The sequence below is a fragment of the Durio zibethinus genome, chromosome 17 (assembly GCF_047325235.1).
Source record: "Durio zibethinus cultivar Kanyao isolate XHJ-2024 chromosome 17, ASM4732523v1, whole genome shotgun sequence".
NCBI lineage: Eukaryota > Viridiplantae > Streptophyta > Magnoliopsida > Malvales > Malvaceae > Durio > Durio zibethinus.
In genome coordinates this window covers 23877730-23899855 of record NC_143178.1, presented here as the reverse complement: position 1 = coordinate 23899855, position 22126 = coordinate 23877730, and positions in this window count along the sequence as shown.

Here is a 22126-nt window from a genome sequence, read left to right as displayed (position 1 = left end):
CTCATCATTATTTGTTTAAAATTATTCCATTGTTCTTTTGCATTTGCATTAAAAAATTTGTAATATAACAGTAAAAGTGACTCAACATATAAGTTGTTCTACTTAAGGATGAAAATTAAATTAGGTCAAATTATTATATCAATGCTTTTCAATACATTTTTATTGATGTTTTCTATTATTGTTTAAATTTTGTTGATTAGTTAATTATTTTCGAGAGTTTTATTTTTAATTAATTTTAATTTTGATTTTGTGCGCAACTTTTTTTTCACTTTGCCTCTTTTTCTTTTGGTTTCCATATATTACAAGTATAGTATGATGGTTCTCTTCATTTAATTTGAATTGTCATTTATATATATGTACTTCTTACTTCATCATTGTTCATGTGCCTAATGCCCAAAATGTGGCAGACTCAATCCCTTGCAATAATTATCATACTAAATGATTGCTTAAAATAAAAATTCATCAAGTTGTAAGCATAATATACTTCTTAGCTCATCATTATCATTATGTCATATGGGTCGTTAGCTGACTACTAACATTAATTTTGAAATTGTAATAATCAGATATGGCAGCTGCTGAGGAAGGAACACCATTTACAGGGACCCTATAAATATTAGGTACATGAATCACATTTCATCAACTCTATTTAATTATCATTTTTTGCTTTTTCCTCTCATCAATGATTGATGTATTGTTTGCAGCAATTCAAGTTTATTTACATTTAGTATGAATTATTAATCAATCATTTAATTTCTTCATTTTTGGATCATAGGTAAATTACAAGTCATAACAATAACTCCCCACCTTACCAGTAGGGATGGCAACAGATTAAATCGGAATAAATTTTTGTTCGCTTCGAACTTGACCTAACTTTATACTTTTAATACTCGAATCCAACCCAATTTTTTTTTATTTTTTTCACACTCAAACTTAATCTGATATTGTATTATTTTTTAAATATAAAATGTTAGTTTTTAATATAAATATATAATTAAATAAATATATATATAAATATAAAACTAAATAAATAATTAAAAAATATTTTTTTAATATATCAATTCAGGTCGGGTTGGATTAGCCTAAAACTCGATCCAAACTTTTTCCTATTATTATCTGACTTGACCCAAAATTCAATTCAAAAAAAAAAAATCAACCTTAAAAGGTCGGGTTAAGTCAAAACCCAACAAGGACAATTTGGGCTATTAACCCTACTTACTACACCTACAAAAAGTGATTAAAGAAAATTTAAAGTGATGGTTACAAAAATTAATTTTTTTCTTTAGATATATATATATGTATGCATTGGTTAAATCATGCTATTGCAACATATAAATGCTAATGAAATATATATTGATTGAAAATGATGTGTTTTCTTATTTTGACTTAGATATGAAAAAGATAGTTGCAAACATTTTAGAATTTGTAAATTTATCCATCTATATTGTAATATATAATAATGAAATTCTAAAAGTTCAATTAATTCACTTCTTAATTAATCAAACAAATTGTTGCGTTATCATTTCTTATTTTTTATTAGAACAAAAGGTTTGAATGATATAGCTCTTCATATTCATGTATAACCTCTTAAATCTTTATTATAAATGTAGACAAAAGATTATTGCGTTGTTATTGGAAAAATTAAGAAAAATCCAAATCATAGAAGAATTATGCTCCTTGCCCAAAATCCTTTTGATGACATTGGTGGCACTTTTGTCTTTTCACATGTTTACTTAGGTTAATTATGTAATTCTATGTAGGCAATGGATAGTTATCATATCAAATGCATCATATGATTATTATGCCATTAACATTGCATTTTATATTCTCCTAACTTACATGATTGCTTATGTTTGGGCTATGTTGTGATTGAGATCAGTACTATATTTATAATTATTTTTTTTATCACTAAAGGGTTAAAATATTTTCATTGGTACCACATCTATTAGTTAATTATAGTAGACTATTTTTGGATGTTGCTTCATCCTCTTATTCAGTGTAATTTAAATATTAAAAGTCATTCCCTTTATTAATATATTTATTTTCTTCCTATATTTGTCTTTCGAGATTTGTCATTTTTTTGCTTGCTCCAACTATTATTTTTCTTTTAATTTAATTTTACATCGTTCTTTTAATTGTGTAGCTTTAACATTAAACTCTCTCTCTTTTAATTGTTTTTCTCCATATGCTTACCATTTTTTTTTTTTGGATCAAAAGAGGTCAATGCCTTTAATTGTTTTTCTTTATATGCTTACCATTCTTTTTTGGATCAAAAGAGGTCAATGCCTTTAATTGTTTTTCTCTATATGCTTACCATTTATTTTTTTTTGGATCAAAAGAGGTCAATGCCTTATTACATAAAAAAAGAGAGGAAAGGCTTAGTATGAACCCAAGCTCTTATGCCTTCCTTAAAGCTTCTTTTGCCACTGGGTCAAGGAGCGAAAGATCTATATGCATACCTTTTTTAATTCTTTTTGCATTATCACTATATTCTTCTCCAATGTTTAGTTTTTGATGAATTTCATTGTAGCTTGTGGAAATGTTGGTGTTCATTTGTTCTCATTAAGACATCTCTACTTTCGAATTGGTGGATTTATCACATACTTGATCTTTTCTAACTATATTTATAGAGATTTATATTCAATTTACGAGATATTATGAGTTTTGATTCAAAAGTTTCACGATTTTATTTCATAAAAATCGTATCACAAATTTGAGTTTATATCTATTCATATATATCACAGATTTAGGTTTAATCCATAGCTTATACGAGATCTTTGAATTTCCTAATTTTTGTCTACCATCCTCGAGAAAAAAAATGCATAAAACCTATAAAGAGTAATCCAAAGAGTAGAGTAATAGAACAAAATAACTATAACTTTAAGTTGGTCTAATTAAAAAGTATAATAACCTGTAATTATAAGAAACATTGACGGTAAGATATAGGAGTTGATAGTAATTTGGAACTTTAAAAGTCTCCGTAGATGTTATATTGCTTAAACGTACGAAAATTGATGTAAATAAAATACAAAGATTCATTCATTTTCATCGAGTTAAACCCTCACTTGCATTACTCGTAGCGAAGCGTGAGGATGGAATCTAATTACCGATCATACTTGCAAACAAGATTTGCCAAGATAATCTCAATCATAACCATGGCAAAAGAGGTAGGGAGTTTGTAATTTGATTTTAATAAAATTAATTGATTGAATTAATTTAATTTAATTAATTAATTTTAAATAATTAACTAAATAATTTTTGAAAATGTAAATTTTGGAATAAGTTGGTTAAAAAAAATTTAATCAAAATGTATTATAATTCAAATACAAAATAAAAAATTTATGAAATCGATTATTTTATCATTTTATTTTATAAGTTGATACAATTTTAAACAACTTATTTTTATATTTAAATATTTTATTAGATAATTTTTTAATGAATTTAAAATATGAAAAATTAGGAGTTTAAAATATAATTTAATATAAATATATTTATTATTAATTAATTAAAAAAATTAATCGAATCGATATAATTAAAGTCAATTGATTAATTTTTGAAATTAAAAAATTTGATTTAATCAATGAAAATAAAATAAAATAATTTAACTAATTTAATTTAAAATTAATCAAACAAATCTAAGAAGCATATTTGCTAAAGACAATCATGAGCAACCCCTCCAGTTTGCTCCAAATGGTATCACTTGAAAGTCATGCTCTTCAATATCTATAAAGATTATTCAAGAAACTCTTTGACCAAAATTTGTGGAGTGTATCCAAAGTTGATTTAGTAATTTTTGTCATCATATAATGGAAAATATTATATTCATATTTTATTTTATATAAATTACGTTTCATAAATTTTTATCGATACGAAAATATAAAATATAATTATTTTGATTTTATTAAATTTATTTATGATTTTTTGAAAATTTTAAATTATATTATTTATTATTTTAAATTTATATTATTATATTATATTTTAAATTATCAAATTTACAGTTTTTCGCTTCATGACCTAATAGCCACAAAAATTTTTAAGAAGACATTAAAATTTAATTTCGAATCAAGCTTTTCTTCTCCTTTCTTATAATAATAAGGTTTTACACCGCCCTTTGAAACCAAAAAAAATTTAAACTTACGTATCATGATACTGGTTCTTTTTAGAACAATAAAGAAATTACTTAATTTGTTGTAACTATTTATGACATGTCATTGTCTAATTGTCATGTAATTTTTTCTATAAATAGACTTTCCGCCGCCATCTTTTCTCTTTGGGTACAGAGAATTATTTAATTTATTAAAAGTATTTTAGAGATTTTTGTCTTTTAGGATAAAGGTTAAAATTTAAAAAAAATTAAAAAATTAAAAAAAAAAAAGACAAATGAAAGGCTCTAGAGAAAGGAGACGTGACTTTTTTGTGGCCAAAGGCAAAAGAATGTTTTAAAGAAAGAGATGTGATTTTTTTTGGCCAAGCGAATTTTTGTTGCGTCAATAAAAACAAAAATTTTAGATTGAGAAAAGAAGGAAAGAAAAGGAAAGACATAAACGAGAATCAAAAGAGTAATAAAAGAGAAAATGGAAAAAAAAAAAGTTCTGAAAAAATTGAAGAAAAGTTAGAATCCAAGAAAAGAACCAAGTTTGAAGAAATATGTTAGAAAAAAAAAAGGTAAGGAAAAAATTTTGGTTTTTTTTAATAAATTTGATTTTGCAAAAAACTTTTTTTTTTTTTAAATTTTGATTGTAAATGTTGTGGTGTATAGGTATATGGACTGTTTAAGGCCTGTTTTATTCTTCATATGCTCTATGTTGTATTATTTATTTTATTTTAATTTAAAAAAAAAAGCTTGAAAAATCTTTTTTCTTTAAAAAAAATGAGAAACAATAATTTTGTGATTGCTTTTTATAAAGTTGATAAGTTGATTTAAGCATAAATTTGTATGATTCATGTAGTGTGCTTGATGAAAGAAATAGAGTGAAAAAAAAGAATAGAGGGATTATGGAGAAGATTGGAGATGCAATCTAACCCCTCACCAAGCCTAGATCGATGTTACGCATCATCTTTGTTAGGGATCGAAGATAATGAAACGAAAAATAAGAAGAAAAAAATAAAAAATTTGGGTAGTTCGATTTATAACGTTATTTGCCTCAAAATTTTCTAGATTGGCTTGATTTTTTATTTTGAGTTTTCTTTCATAATTTCGATTTTTTAAAAGAATTTTTTAAATATTCTTAAAATATTTTTTTTAGATAAATAAAAACATTTTAACATCTTCCAGAGGTTTCTATATTATTCTTGAATTCTTTTTATTCTTATCTATTCAGCATCATGTGACATTACTTGACTGGATATTAAGGATTTTATTTAATAAAATTGAGCTAAAAAAAAAAATGAGAGAGAGAGATGAGTTTTGTCAATAGACAGATAAGATAATTCTTTTTCATTTTATTTGTCTTTTTTTTTATTACATTTACTTTTAGAATATTCTTTTCTACTATGCTAAAATTCTTTTTTTTTTAAATATTTTTGTTTAAATGACTTTTAATACCTTTAATTTTTTTATGTTGTTTTTTCTATAATTACATAGGTGATTTTTAATATAATACTTCAGGCATGTTTAACCTCTTTGCTTTTTCTATTTATAATTTTTTATTTTTATTATATTTTATTTGTTTAAAATTTTAGGCTTTCTGTTTTATTTTTATTTTGATTATGTTCTTCTTTTTATGGATATCTCATATTTTTTTATGTAAGTTTAGAAATTATTTTTTTCTCATCATTATTTGTTTAAAATTATTCCATTGTTCTTTTGCATTTGCATTAAAAAATTTGTAATATAACAGTAAAAGTGACTCAACATATAAGTTGTTCTACTTAAGGATGAAAATTAAATTAGGTCAAATTATTATATCAATGCTTTTCAATACATTTTTATTGATGTTTTCTATTATTGTTTAAATTTGTTGATTAGTTAATTATTTTCGAGAGTTTTATTTTTAATTAATTTTAATTTTGATTTTGTGCGCAACTTTTTTTCTCTTTGCTTCTTTTTCTTTTGGTTTCCATATGTTACAATAATTATCATACTAAATGATTGCTTAAAATAAAAATTCATCAAGTTGTAAGCATAATATACTTCTTAGCTCATCATTATCATTATGTCATATGGGTCGTTAGCTGGCTTCTAACATTAATTTTGAAATTGTAATAAACAGATATGGCAGCTGCTGAGGAAGGAACACCATTTACAGGGACCCTATAAATATTTGGTGCATGAATCACATTTCATCAACTCTATTTAATTATCATTTTTTGCTTTTTCCTCTCATCAATGATTGATGTATTGTTTGCAGCAATTCAAGTTTATTTACATTTAGTATGAATTATTAATCAATCATTTAATTTCTTCATTTTTGGCTCATGGGTAAATTACCAGTCATAAAAATAACTCCCCACCTTACTATTAGGGATGGCAACGGATTAAATTGAGATAAATTTTTGTTCGCTTCGAACTTGACCCAACTTTTTATTTTTAATACTCGAATCCAACCCAATTTTTTTTTATTTTTTTTACACTCAAACTTAATATGATATTGTATTATTTTTTAAATATAAAATGTTAGTTTTTAATATAAATATATAATTAAATAAATATATATATAAATATAAAACTAAATAAATAATTAAAAAATATATTTTTTAATATATCAAGTCAGGTTGGGTTGGATTAGCCTAAAACTCGATCCAAACTTTTTCCTATTATTATCTGACTTGACCCAAAATTCAATTTAAAAAAAAAAATTCAACCTTAAAAGGTCGGGTTAAGTCAGAATCCAACAAGGACAATTTGGGCTATTAACCCTATTTACTACACCTACAAAAAGTGATTAAAGAAAATTTAAAGTGATGGTTACAAAAATTAATTTTTTTTCTTTAGATATATATGTATGCATTGGTTAAATCATGCTATTGCAACATATAAATGCTAATGAAATATATATTGATTGAAAATGATGTGTTTTCTTATTTTGACTTAGATATGAAAAAGATAGTTGCAAACATTTTAGAATTTGTAAGTTTATCCATCTATATTGTAATATATAATAATGAAATTCTAAAAGTTCAATTAATTCAATTCTTAATTAATCAAACAAATTGTTGCGTTATCATTTCTTATTTTTTATTAGAACAAAAGGTTTGAATAATATAGTTCTTCATATTCATGTATAACCTCTTAAATCTTTATTATAAATGTAGACAAAAGATTATTGCGTTGTTATTGGAAAAATTAAGAAAAATCCAAATCATAGAAGAATTATGCTCCTTGCCCAAAATCCTTTTGATGACATTGGTGGCACTTTTGTCTTCTCACATGTTTACTTAGGTTAATTAAGTAATTCTATGTAGGCAATGGATAGTTATCATATCAAATGCATCAAATGATTAGTATGCCATTAACATTGCATTTTATATTCTCCTAACTTACATGATTGCTTATGTTTGGGCTATGTTGTGATTGAGATCAATACTATATTTATAATTATTTTTTTTATCACTAAAGGGTTAAAATATTTTCATTGGTACCACATCTATTAGTTAATTATAGTAGACTATTTTTGGATGTTGCTTCATCCTCTTATTCAGTGTAATTTAAATATTAAAAGTCATTCCCTTTATTAATATATTTATTTTCTTCCTATATTTGTCTTTCGAGATTTGTCATTTTTTTGCTTGCTTCAACTATTATTTTTCTTTTAATTTAATTTTACATCGTTCTTTTAATTGTGTAGCTTTAACATTAAACTCTCTCTCTCTTTTAATTGTTTTTCTCCATATGCTTACCATTTTTTTTTTTTTTTGGATCAAAAGAGGTCAATGCCTTTAATTGTTTTTCTCTATATGCTTACCATTTTTTTTTTTTTTTTTGGATCAAAAGAGGTCAATGCCTTATTACATAAAAAAAGAGAGGAAAGGCTTAGTATGAACCCAAGCTCTAATGCCTTCCTTAAAGCTTCTTTTGCCGCTAGGTCAAGAAGCGAAAGATCTATATGCATACCTTTTTTAATTCTTTTTGCGTTATCACTATATTCTTCTCCAATGTTAGTTTTTGATGAATTTCATTGTAGCTTGTGGAAATGTTGGTGTTCATTTGTTCTCATTAAGACATCTCTACTTTCGAATTGGTGGATTCATCACATACTTAGATCTTTTCTAATTATATTTATAGAAATTTATATTCAATTTACGAGATATTATGAGTTTTGATTCAAAAATTTTATGATTTTATTTCATAAAATTTGTATCACAAATTTGGGTTTATGTCTATCCATGTATATCACAGATTTAGGTTTAACCCATAGCTTACACGAGATCTTTGAATTTCCTAATTTTTGTCTACCATCCTCGAGAAAAAAATGCATAAAACCTATAAAGAGTACTCCAAAGAGTAAGAGAACAAAATAACTATAACTTTAAGTTGGTCTAATTAAAAAGTATAATAACCTGTAATTATAAGAAACATTGACGGTAAGATATAGGAGTTGATAGTAATTTGGAACTTTAAAAGTCTCCGTAGATGTTATATTGCTTAAACATAAGAAAATTGATGTAAATAAAATACAAAGATTCATTCATTTTCGTCGAGTTAAACCCTCACTTGCATTACTCGTAGCGAAGCGTGAGGATGGAATCTAATGACCGATCATACTCGCAAACAAGATTTGCCAAGACAATCTCAATCATAACCATGGCAAAAGAGGTAGGGAGTTTGTAATTTGATTTTAATAAAATTAATTGATTGAATTAATTTAATTTAATTAATTAATTTTAAATAATTAACTAAAATAATTTTTGAAAATGTAAATTTTTGAATAAGTTGGTTAAAAAAAAATCTAATCAAAATGTATTATAATTCAAATACAAAATAAAAAATATGTGAAATCGATTATTTTATCATTTTATTTTATAAGTTGATAAAATTTTAAACAGTTTATTTTTATATTTAAATATTTTATTAGATAATTTTTTAATGTATTTAAAATATAAAAAATTAAGAGTTTAAAATATAATTTAATATAAATATATTTATTATTTAATTAATTAAAAAAATTAATCGAATCGATGTAATTAAATTCAATTGATTAATTTTTGAAATTAATAAATTTGATTTGATCAATGAAAATAAAATAATTTAATTTAATTAATTTAATTTTAAAAAATTTAATTTAAAATTAATCAAACAAATCGAAGAAGCATATTTACTAAAGACAATCAGGAGCAACCCCTCCAGTTTGCTCCAAATGGTATCACTTGAAAGTCATGCTCTTCAATATCTATAAAGATTATTCAAGAAACTCTTTGACCAAAATTTGTGGAGTGTATCCAAAGTTGATTTAGTAATTTATGTCATAATATCATGTAAAATATTATATTCGTATCTTATTTTATACGAATTACGTTTTATAATTTTTATCAATATGAAAACATAAAATATAATTATTTTAATTTTATTAAATTTATTTATGGTTTTTTGAAAATTTTAAATTATATTATTTTTATATTATATTATATTTTAAATTATCTAATCTAATTTAAAGTTATCTTCAGTTACTTAACCTAATGATCAAAACAACTTAAAAAGACATCAAAAGTTGGGATTCGAATCCTGACATTTTTTCCTCCCTCTTAATGTAAGGCAATACTTCCCTTAAATAAGCAAAAAAAAAAAAAAAAAAATCTAATTCAAAGTTGCATGATATCTTTCATTTGCCCTAGCATTGGTAAAGACAACTGTTCCTGCTGCAATCGTAGCCATTGATTTGAACATCTAGGAAAGATATAAAACTATAAAAGCGGAAAAAAACTCGACCACATAAGACACCAGCCCAACCATGAAAACGAATTAAGTAAACTTCAATGTTAAGTCCCAATGCCCAGACTAACCACTATTGTCACATGCTGCTTTACGATTATTTTCTTTTTAATTTTTTGTTAAAAAAATTATATTAATGAATATAAGTAATATAAAAATAAAATATAAATAATAAAATATAGATACATAAATTCAAAATATATGAATATATATAAATAAAAAATAATATGAGTATAATAAATATATAAAAATATTTATATATTTATAAATATTTATAATAAATATATAAAAATATTTATACACCTGGAGGCAAGTATCACCACATCAGATTATCCAAGATAGTAGTAACCCAAACAGCCAATTTTGTTGTGTTATTTTTATTTGCCACAATTTTATGCTCACTAATTTGTTTCTTATGCTCTAAAACGCTTTAAATGATAACTTCAAAATGTTGTATTATTTCGTTAATAACTCTTAAAGTTTAAACAGGTAAATTTTGTTGTTTAATGTTGTTGACGAATTAATCATATTATTGAATTTGAAATTTAGTTTAATTAATTTATGAAATTATTTTTAAAAAAATCCAACAAATATTTATTTAAATTTTAAATTTTAACTTTTAATATTTGTAATCTTTTCATTTATTTTATATTAGTCTTTTTTATTAAAAAAAATGTATTATTGAAAAGGCTATTATAATCAATGACCATGCATGTATGTTTGGATTGAGATTTTCCTAAGAATTCAACTTTTTCTTAGCATCGTATTTTTTTTTCAATGAACAAGAAAAGGAGCGTTGTTTTTCTTAGCATCATATATATATATATATATATATATTTAATGAACAAGAAAAAGAGGGGTGAGGTAAGAAGACTTTTTGGAAAGTCACTTGACATGGTACCGACTTTGTACTGGTAACAACAATCTTTATTTAAAAGATTGATGTTGTTTTCATGTGGGTGGTGGGCGGCAGCAGCCAAGTAATATGAGTTGAAACATGTAGAACAGTTAACTATGGTTAAGTATTTATTTAGATTAAAATACTAACTCCCGATCAATGGCATTGGAATTTGTTGAAGGTGTTTATTATGTTTTAGTCGGAAAGAATTGATGTGAAGTTGATGAAAGTCGTATGGTATGAATTTGCAGCTAAAATGTACGGTTAGGAAGCGTTGAAATTGTTTTGTTTATATATTTCGAAGTTCAAGTCATTGAAGTATGAGAGATAGGATGATGAAAAAAGAAGAGGAATGTGTGAGTAGGGGTGTAATTGAGTTGATGTAGTTCGAATTCGATTTTTAATTTGTGGTTTGATATTCGATTTAAATTCAATCGAGTTTTATTTTTTTAATTCGAGTTCAATTCGTGATTAAAATCGAGTTACTCAAACTCGCTTGATTTAATTCGATTAATATGTAAAAATAAATTTGATTTTTATACTCGATAAGAACTCGATTATTTATACTCGAGTTCAAATTCAAAATATTTTATTAATTAAAATAATAAAAAATATTTAAATATAAAAATTTGATTAGACTCACGAGCTACTCGAGTGGGGTATAAGAATACTCGAACTCGATTCGATCGATAAATCGAGCTACTCGAACTTAAGTTCAACTCGTTAATAATCGAACTAAATTCAAATTTTGTTCAAATTAAATTCAAATAATTTACGAATATTAATATATCATTTAAGTCTTAATGTGTGAGAAGCTTGAAAGGAGAGAAAATGTGGAAGTCTGAAGTATGGGGATTGGTTTCCGTGGTCTCCTGTTTATTTTATATATAAGATAAAGGATAATCTCTTAATTGTGACAATTATCGGTTGATAAAAAATATATATAAAGCTTCATAAGGATTCACATGATTATTGCGAATCACATTTAATTATCTCATGCAAACATGATTCATATTTAATAATATCAAGTAAGTGTAATTTGTATTTAATGATTTTTGATAAATTAAAAATCAGTGTTTAATTTTGATATAATATCTTGATAGAATGTTAGTAGGGATGTTGGGTGAGTTCTTTCATTGGCAATGGGCAAGCCCTATTTTTGAATTCGAATGACGTAACAACTTGGATGTACATTATTTGTGCGACTTAAGGAGCTGACTGAGTAAATGGTTATAACAAAATAGTATAAAGTAATTAGCTAAATAAAAAATGTATCGGATAAAGGAAACAGAAATTTGTTTTAGTATAATTTTTTTTTTTTGAATCATATAGAAGTATAAATTAATATGCAGTGATCATGCATATGTAAATAGCCTTGAACGGCCATTGCATTCATGTAATAATTCCTTCGGACGAATAATTAGTTTCAAATCTCATCTCATCTCTTCAAGTAATATAAAAGCAAAAAAAAATTAAAATTCACTTGACCACTTCTAAAGAGGTTAGAGCCAGTTGCCATGTTTGAGCAAACAGGACAAAATTCACATAGGTGAATTTTTTTTAAATGAGGTTTATGACAATTTAAAAAAAAATTTAAATTATGGATTGATAAAATTTAATGTAAAAATTAATAATATTTAAAAAATTATTAAAAATATTATTTATAATTAAAATTTGATCGATATTTATTTAACAATAAAAGTTTCGTCAATTATTTTACTAAAAATATTTATTTAAAAAATATATTTAAATTTTACAAACATGATTTATGTAACAAGATCTTTTATTTTATAGATTTTGATTTTTGATTTTAATTTTTTAATCATTTCTAGTAAAAATTTTATAAATTTCATTTGAAAATTTTCATCTATTTTTTTTTTTCATGCTAACAGGAACATTTAAAAGTAAGATTGACATAAAAACATAATACTAATAACAAAATCTAAGAGCACTCATTACCCTTGTCATTTTTTAAAATTTTTATTATATAAAATTTAAATCTTAACATTTATAATCCCTTCATCTACTTCATATTATAGTTTCTTTTATGAAAAATATGTATTATTGAAACGGTTATTATTTTAGAAAAAGAAAAATATAATTAATGACGATGCATGAATGATTTGGATTGAGATTTTCCTAAGAATTCAACTCTTTCTTATCGTCATATTTTTTTTAATGAACAAGTCGAAGAGGGGTGAAGTAAGAAGACTTTTCGGAAAGCCACCTCTCTTTGTTTAAAAGATTAATGTTGTTTTCTTATGGGAAAAGCATCCTTTCTACTATTTAAAAAATAGAGAAAATTTTTACTATTTTATTTAAGAATGATAAATACATTTTAAACTAAATTTAAGGTTGAAATTTAATGATTTTAAATTAATTATAAAAGAAATAAAAATTAATTAAAAATAAAAATAATTTAAACAAATTTAAACTTTAAATTTAATTAAAAAAATATTTATCATCATTAAATAAAATAATAAAAATTTTCACTATTTTTTAAATAACAAAGACGATCCTCTTCCTTTCTTGTGGGAGGCGGCGGCAGCCGCCAGGGATAAGTTGGAAGAAGTAGAACAATTGACATATAAGTATTTAAATTAAAATAATAACCCCGCGTCAATGGCATCGGAATTGGATAAAGTAATTGATTAATGTTCTTTTGGATAGATGAGGTTAATTGTGGTAAAATTAAAAATATATATATATATAATTATGATTGAAAAAAATTATTTATAATTGTAATTGAAAAAAATTTAATAAAATATTTATAATAAATGAATTTTAATAAAATTAATATTTAAATTTAATTAATAATACAATGAATTCAATCGTATCATATTAAAAATACGATAAAATACAAATAGAAACTAAATAAAAAAGAAATTGGATAAATTAAATATGCAGTAGGCATGCATATGTAATAACCTTGAACGGTTTGTCATATTTCAAATTAAATAGAGCAATTAAGAAATATGAAGTCAATAACATTAACATAATCAGGAATTTTAATATATTTATTTTTTTGGTAATATTGTCAGCATATTTTTCAGATTTTACTTAGAATTAATTGTGGATTTTATTAAATTTTTTCAGATTTTACTTAGGCTAAATATTTCCACTTGTACAATTTTAAACAAATTTATTTTAATTGGGGATTCTATTATGATAAATAAAATAAATATGCCATTGTTAATGTGTCATAAAAGCACTCCATTCTTTTCTCTATTTACCATTTTAATAAGTTAAGTTTGACAAATGGTTTTTATTTTGGCACCATACTTCAGTTGTAATTATTTTTCCTTTTATCCTTTAAAGTGAATTTTTGAAGAAAAGATGAAGTAAATCCTCACATTTAAACCAAAGCTTAAGTATAGAAACAAATTTTATGGCATTTTGCATTCAATTAATTTTAAATTTTACCTTAACCTAACATTTTTTTTGAGCAATTTTAAGATGTACTTCCTCACATGAGTTTAATATATTCAAAATTTTATTTCTGAAATGTTCTTTCTAATATTGAATCGTGCATAGTTATTTTAGTGGGCTCATATTAATTTTAAATAAATAAAATTAAAATATTAATTTTTTAATCTCTAAATTACGATATTTTTTATAAAAAAAAAATCAAAGACCTGAAAAACTTAATTGTTGAATAATAGTAATATTATTATTATGACCTTGATTCTTTCGTCACCCCAAAAGAAAATAATTATAATAAAAACAAATCTTCACTAATGATTTCTTCAATCAATAGTTGTTTTAGTTGTTTAGTTGCCACTTTATGCCCAATTGTAAAAAAGTATAAAACTCTGATTAATGATATTATTAAAGTATAAAATATTTAAAAATTAAAATTTAATTTAATTAATTTTTGCAACCATTCTTAAGAGAAGATATTCAATAAATTTATAGTTTCGTTATGATCTTTTTTATAAAAAAAAATATTATCAAATAATAGAAAATAAATTTATAGTTTCGTTATGTTTGGTATATACACTACAGGAGTTTAGGTTTTAATTAGTCTTTTTTTAACGTTTAGCGGCATTTATAAATGTCGCTAAAAGATTTGTGACGTTTGTAAAAAAGGTCAGTCAAAATGTCGGTTATACATGTATCGTGAAAAATAACAACATTTTCTATAAAACATCGCTATATTGACGGTGTTTATATGTGAAAAATACCGCTATATTAGCAACGTTTAAATCTAGTAGATGCCGTTAATATAACGGCATTTGTATATGAAAAGCGTCACTATTTTAGCGACGTTTTTTTCTTTGAAATGTTATTAATTTAGTGGTATTTTTATCAAAAAAATACCGTTACTTTAGTGGGGTTTGTATAAAAAAAAGGTCACTTTAGGGCGTTTTTTAGTAAGAGCGTTGCTACTTTTAATGGCATTTTATGGTATAAACGCACTAAATTATTCATTTAGCAACATTCTAAAACGCAAATGCAGCGAAATTAATAAATGTATTTTTTTTAAATAAAAATTTTTTGTTAATATTTATTATTTTCATGAACGAGCTTAAATTCAAAAACTGAAATTAATATAAACTTAATTCACGTTCAAATATGCATCTAATTAACACAAAGTTTAATAATTAGTATAATAACATTCAAGTTTTTTTAATACATTAACAAAAAAAAAATTAAAATGAATGAAATTGATAACTGCATAGATTTTGAAGGCTGCCAATTGATGAAGAAATTTTTTCACCTTAGTCACTAGCGTGCTCAAAAGCTTATTGAATAATAGCATACAATTTTTAACACTTCATTGTAAGCTTTTTTTTGTATTAAAAAATGTAAATATTTACTAAATATAATACCTGAGTTGATGGACCACCGAGATAAGTTCTTGAAAATTGTTGTTGCATAAAATTCATAAGATGATCAAATTGATCATGTAACTGTTGAAATTTTGTATGCTTTTGCTCCATTCTAGCACGTTCTTCCTCAATTTTGGCATGCTCATGTTCTCTTTCTACTTTCATTTGCTAGAAACATTGTTGTATAGTTTGCAACTCCTCTCTCAATATCGAAATGTCTCAGCAAAGATTAACTTGCTGAGAATGTAAATTGTTGAGAGCTACATCCATAGTAGGTAGATGGTGTTGGACCTAATCCAAAGCCTCAGACCCGTCCATGCCTTTTTTTTTTCCAGCAACTTCTATGAATATCTAATTTTTCAATTCTTGCATGTTGAGAGAACCATCAAATACTACTTCAATCTCAGTAGCCATTTTTTCTTTCGCTTTCTCTTGTAAATTAGTCATATACAACTATCAAGTTGTATGATTAATTGATAATATGTTCAAAAGAGTAAATATTTATTTTTTATTAAAATAGATGTTACAAATTACCATAATTTTTTATGTTTCGACATTCATATAAAATCTATCTTTTTTGTGTGTGTTAAGTGAAAAAGTTTCACACGTCCAACTTTACCATCCATCTCAATCTTCTATACAAAAACATATGTTATTTGATAGGATACATATCATTCCATAGCTTATTAATGCATATCAAGCCTGTCAATCAAGTTTAAAATTTTCAAATAATTTTAATATCATGTATTTATATTTTGGCTCCTTAACAACACAATAGTCTTAAACATATACAAACAATAAAAGCATTTTGGCCTTTCACACATATCGATCATGGCAACCAAATTCAATTATTTAGATTAGTTTAATATCATAGATTGAAGCCATTCAAACTGTTTAAAGTTATCCAAAAGTTTAATTTGTATTTGTGCCTTTTTAAGGCAAAAATAGTCCAAAATAGATATAAATGACAACTTTTTCACCCATATCAATCGCAGAGACCAAGTTCAATTAATCGGACGAGTTTAATATCAAGTATTGAAGCTATCCAAATTGTTTAAATAGAACAATAACAACAATTTTGTATTTTTACCTAAATAGACGTAAACAATAACCTTTCATACATATCATCTATGTCAATTAAATTCAAAACTTTCGATAAGTTTAATATCAGTATCACAAACTATCAAAACTATTAAAATAGGACAATAACTGTTAATTTGCGTATTTATCTTTTAATGGCACAAAAAGTTCATTCATTGAAATAAGTTTAAAATCATAAACTTACTATTTCTTTGTACTTTCTTGCAAAACTTTTTGATCCACTTGTATGGCTATATTTCTATTGCTTTCTGCTACCATCCCAATCTGTTCACTTTCTTGTCATATAAAATAATTGCGTATATGGTAAAAATACAAATATTACCAACTTAAAGCATAAAACACTTTCATTATTTCATTATTTCATTATACTATACAAAGTTATAAATTAATACCTTTCATTTTTCTTGAGAATCAAAATCTAACTAATTGTTCATATTACCACCTAATCAGATTACATGGTAGATTTTTCGTCATCGCCTCTATAGTAGTATTTCAATAAAAATACTTATTCTTCAAATTATGCTTATAATCTTTTCATTTTTTTCCCAATGACTTAAGCACAAATGAAGTTGGTATTTTAAGTACAAATCTTGACTATAATAATACAAAAAGAAAAGTTTTAATCAATAAACCAAATATAAAATAATGAAATTTTTATATGTAATTAATTATAATAATACCTTAATAAAGTTTAAAGCATCGGCCTTAACTTTTACTAAAAATTTATGCCATGTTTCATAATGAATAGGCATTCCATTACGTGCAAGCATGCTTAGAAATCAAGCTAACAGTTAAGCCTCTTCAGCAATTGGTTGCCTATCAAAGTTTGTAGACACTATAATAAGTTCGTTTGAAGGTAGTGCAAATAATTTCTTCAAAGTTGTCTGGCCTCTGGTCTTCCGTTGACTATTGTTATCAACTGTAAAAAATAAAAAATAAATCTGTAAAATGGTAATACTTTTATCATTATAATCGAATTCTAAAAATAAAGTATATGATACTTGTATTCAAATGCAAAGCATAATCAATTGATGGGATACTATATAAACCTAGTCTTCCCGTATTGCCAGTCTAATATTAGTTGAAGGGTTAAAAGTGACTGAGTTAGATCTTACAGTACATTCATTTCCCTCAAAAGGATTCAGTCCATAACCAATATCAATAGGTGCCACAGACGGTTCTGAACTAATATCTCTGATATGTATTTATTTTAATTTACTCATCTGCATTGTAGCTTATCTGCATCATAAAAGCAAATATATAAAAGATATTAGTTTAGAACATATATAAAGACATTAAGAAGTTAAGAAATTATAACCTATGATATATAAAAAACATATCGATTTAATTAAATCAAAAGATAATGTATGATTTACAATACAATAAATATACAATTAGTGAATGCGACATTAATTACATACAATCATTTACTATATTTTGTCTTAAACACTCAAATTATAAAATATAAATGATCCATCATGATTCATAAATGTCTTCATTAACATCTTCGTGGACCCACTAAACGTAGATACTGGAGATATTTTTATTCAAGTTTTGTTCAGCAAAAGGATAACATTTAATTTTATGTTCAACATCATTTCTTGTATTTAACCCTATATCAAATAAGTCTCTAGGTGTGTTTCGAAGAATAACAAACTAACCCAATTCTTTGGGATCTTTAGAATAAAAAAATTGTTTGACTTGAGATGAAAAAACATAAGGTTCATCGATGAGTTGTTGTCCAGTGTGAATTAATCGAAAAAAATTTAAAAGTGTAAAACCGTACTGATTTTTCTTAATGTCTCTCTCATTATTCACATCCACCCAATCATACCGAAATAAGACAACTTTTCACTTGCCATAATAATCCAACTCAATTATGTCATTAATCATGCCATAATAGTCAACATTTTCCTCTAAAAGGTTTGTGTCCCTAACACTAGCATAGTTAGTAGTTGATGAAGTAACAACAACTCTTGAATTTTATGTACTTCTAAATCTTTCATGAGATTTAGTGTGAAATCTAAATCCATTGATGATAAAACTTTTATATCGTTTCACAATCCTATTTTGACCTTGTCAAAGATACTTTACTTCTTCACTAACAAGCCTTCCACTCTAAACCTATAAAAGTGGAATAAATATATATATGTTAATAATGTTAGTTATACCGTAAGCGTTTTACGTAGATTTCTCATAATGAAAAGTATGGCATTACTTACAGTTGCTTCTAACCATTCATGAAAGTTTTTAGCAAATAACTTATCAAGCTTTCGAGGGTTTGATCGTCGATAATGTGCAAGAGCTCTCAAATTATTTCTATACTCACTATAAAGCACCATGATAAAGTATTAACAATAGGAAAAATACAATAAATTATGCTTAATGTAATGAATAATTTTCTTGCTAAAAAAGTTACATGCGAAATGATTCAATAGAGTCATAATGACAAAGAACATATCAATGTGCTTGTACCTAAGATTTATCATCTAACTCCACCATTTCAGCTTTACCTATTGGTTGTCCAAAACTTTAAAAAAGATAATTGTAGGCAAAGTCAGTATGCTGCATACCAACATTTCTAGATGGTCTATTAAATCTTGTTTCAACATTTTTCAAAAAACGAGAATAAAATGTCATACACTCTTTTGCTAAATATTCTTCAGTAATAGAACCTTTCGGATAGCGTTTATTGTGACAATAAGACTTTAACCTTCCCAAAAATCTATCGTATAAAACATTAGTCATATATCTTTTTAACTAGAGTGGCATGATCATCAATAAAAATCTAATCAATCTATTAAACAATAATACATTTTGATAGGATACATCCATCGATAATAAATCGATCCACTGACTTTTGCTTAATATGGAATGTGGATAACCAAATGCATCATAATAATAAAAAAGTTTAAGGGAAAAATCTTCTTTAAATAGCATAAAGTAATCATGGCTTGATCTTGAAGTTTGTCAAGCTTTCCACATTCATACATTTCCCACACAGAGATTTAAATATGTTACTTAATTCAATTACCACAAAAGTGACTTGCTTTGATATTAATGAATACAAAGCAATTGGAAGTAAGTCTTGCATCAAAATGTGATAATCATGTGACTTCAATAAAGAAAATTTTTGCTCTTTCAAATTCACACATCTCAATATATTTGACGCATAGCCATCTGAAACTTTAACATTTTAAAAATCTTACAAAACACATCTTTTTTAGCTTTAGAAATCCCAAAACAAGCAATAGGCAATCGATAGTTGCCATTAAGAAGCAACTTCAAATGAAGGTCAGGGTGAATTCTCATATCAACTAAGTCAAGCCTACTTTTTAAGTCATCATTGGATCTTCTATTCACGTTGAGAATTATTCTGATAAAATTTTTACAAACATTCTTCTCTATATGTATCAAATCAAGGTTATGACATAATAAATTGTATTTTCAATAAGGCAACTAAAAAAAGATACTTCTTTTTTATCATAACTCAGACTCATTGGGGTCATCTTTTTTATCGTCCTCTTTATTGCTTTGAACATCAAGATTATCAATTTCAGTATCAATATCACTAATTTGTGTAATATGAGGTCAGACATTTTGAAAGATGTTTTTCACTCTTTTTCTTGATGGAATAATTTTTTCGTAAGTGAAGTTGATATCTTTTAACTTTGATAAGATATTAGACCCAATAATGAGTAAAGACGATCTCTTCAACTCTTCAGTTTCATCAAAAAGATATTTTTGAAATCTAAATCGATGACTATCATCTAACCATCGATGATGCCCATATAACAGAACTTCTTACCATTAGGTAACCATTTTGAACATATCTGCACAGCATAACATGAATAAGCATAATGACCTTTTATACTCCAATCAAATAAATTCGCATAAGTAGAAAAATCATTTATAGTTCATAATAAAGTAGCACGCATATTGAAATTTTCTTTTTTTGATGCATCATAGGTCTTAACTCCTTCTCATAATTGTTTTAACTTTTTAATAAGAGATTGTAAGTATATGTCTATATCATTACCCAAACTTTTTTCCTCGAGAATTATCATAGACAATATAAATGATTGTTGCTTCATAGCAATCCATAATGGTAAATTGTAAGGAATCAATACAACTAGCTAAGTACTATAAGAAGTACTCATAATTTTGAACAGGTTGAATCCATCAGATGCTAGTCTAAGCATAACATTTTGAAGATCAGATGCAAAGTCTAAAAACCTAGAATGAAATAATTTCTATGTTAAATAATATGCAGGATGCCTTAATGATCCATCATTTATCCGTTTCTCATGATGCTACCTTTTGAATCTACAATTTTAAAAGATATGAAGAGTCGTTGAAGTCTTTGTATTAATGAAAAATAGCGTAATACCTTAACATGTTTCTTTTTGACACAGACCTCATCACCATTCTCATTCAACCTTTCATCAAAATTTTTGTCCAATCAATGAGAAATACCATACAAATGACAAGATTTTTTATTTTTTCTATCACCCTAATACAACATGCAATCATTATGACAACTATGAATTTTCTTATATCCGAGACCTAAATTCTTGATCAACTTATTTGATTCTTTACAAGATTCAAAAATTTTTACAAAAGAAAACATTTCTTTCATAAACTTTAATAATAAAGTCAAAGAGTTTCACATCCATCCACATAAGTATTTCAATTGAAAAAGATGAACACAGAAAGATAATCTTGAATGCTTCAATCCTTCATAAAGTTATTCATTTATATCTTCAAGCAACCTATAAAAATTTGATGCTTCTCCTCTAGGTTGTTGGTCACATACACCTATCCTAGGTTCACAAAATTCATTCATTTCAACATTGGATTGATTAAATCCATCATTTTAGGGAAAAAGATTACCAAAATATTGGTTATGAATGTTAAAAGTATCCGTAACATACCTTTAATGTCATCTGTTATAAAAAGATTATGTTGGTGTTGGAGAGCCCTTGAAGTTAAAGGAACTCTAGTGGAAGATCTTGATGATACAGACTCTCCATAAAAATACCAATTAACATATTCCAAGAGAAATTCAATACAAATTAAATGTTCAAAAACAACTTGATGCATTTACTAATCGATATTAGCATATTTCACACATAAGCATAATATCATATTATCTTCACTTGTATTCTCAAATGCAAAATTAAAAAATTTTTTAACTCAATTTATGTACTATTGACTTAATCTTCACTTTTGCATCTAACTCTTATCCATTTAATACTTGCTACATTATCAGACCAAATGTATATAAATAATTTATATAAAAACGAACATGTAAAATACTTAAATTTACTATGTTTTAAACAAAAGATAATAATAAGATCAGTACTTACAGAAAATGAAAACTCCTTGTTGTGAAGTATTTTATCAGCTACCTGATATTATGAATGTTAA